At 46.8% G+C, this 806-nt stretch overlaps 1 pseudogene; it reads left to right on the top strand.

Moving 5' to 3' along the window:
* Positions 1-192: 192 nt before the first annotated feature.
* On the top strand, positions 193-757 carry LOC115936536 (charged multivesicular body protein 1b-like; annotated as a pseudogene).
* The last annotated feature ends 49 nt before the right edge of the window (positions 758-806 follow it).

Here is an 806-nt window from a genome sequence, read left to right on the forward strand (position 1 = left end):
TTTTTTTTTTTAAAGATTTTATTTATTTATTTGAGACAGAGAGAATGAGAGACAGAGAGCATGAGAGGGAGGAGGGTCAGAGGGAGAAGCAGACTCCCTGCCGAGCAGGGAGCCCGATGCGGGACTCGATCCCGGGACTCCAGGATCATGACCCGAGCCGAAGGCAGTCGCTTAACCAACTGAGCCACCCAGGCGCCCGAGAAACCCCTATTTTATGTGAAGTTTTCTGTGAAAGAGCTTAATAGGAATGCCAAGAAATATGATAAAGAAGGAAAGGCGGAAAAGGTTGAGGGTCCAAAAAACGCCATTCAGAAGAGCAACAAAATGTTGCAAGAACACACACTGAAAACACAATCCACCAGAAGAACCAAGCAATTAATTTCTTGAGCATGAGTGCTAGGTCTGATGCTGTGGTGCAAGCGTTCAAACTGCACTAACAAAGGCCATGGCCGTGTGGTTAAGTGTTGGGATGCTACAGAGAGGTATGAACCTTGAAAAGATTTCTGTCCCAATGGACAACATGAACACCAATTTGCAACGCTGGATGCTTCCATGCAGCAAATGGCAGGCACAGTGAGCAGCAACACTGCAAACAAGCCTGCAAACCAAGTCCACCAGCTGCTTCAAGAAACAACTGAAGAAGCCAGCCTCACTGTCCTTGATCTCCACATGCAACCATCACAGGCTCAGAGAGGTGCCGCCCGCACCAGTGTTGCTTCCGTGGAACAGACTTGCTTGCTCATTTACGTGATCAAGAGTAATTTAAAGAACTGGTGCTTCTGTTTATTTCACTTGCTTCTGAAATA

This window comes from Leptonychotes weddellii, unplaced genomic scaffold (genome assembly GCF_054177405.1).
Source record: "Leptonychotes weddellii isolate Sample4059 unplaced genomic scaffold, ASM5417740v2 HiC_scaffold_45580, whole genome shotgun sequence".
In the NCBI taxonomy this organism is placed as follows: Eukaryota; Metazoa; Chordata; class Mammalia; order Carnivora; family Phocidae; genus Leptonychotes; species Leptonychotes weddellii.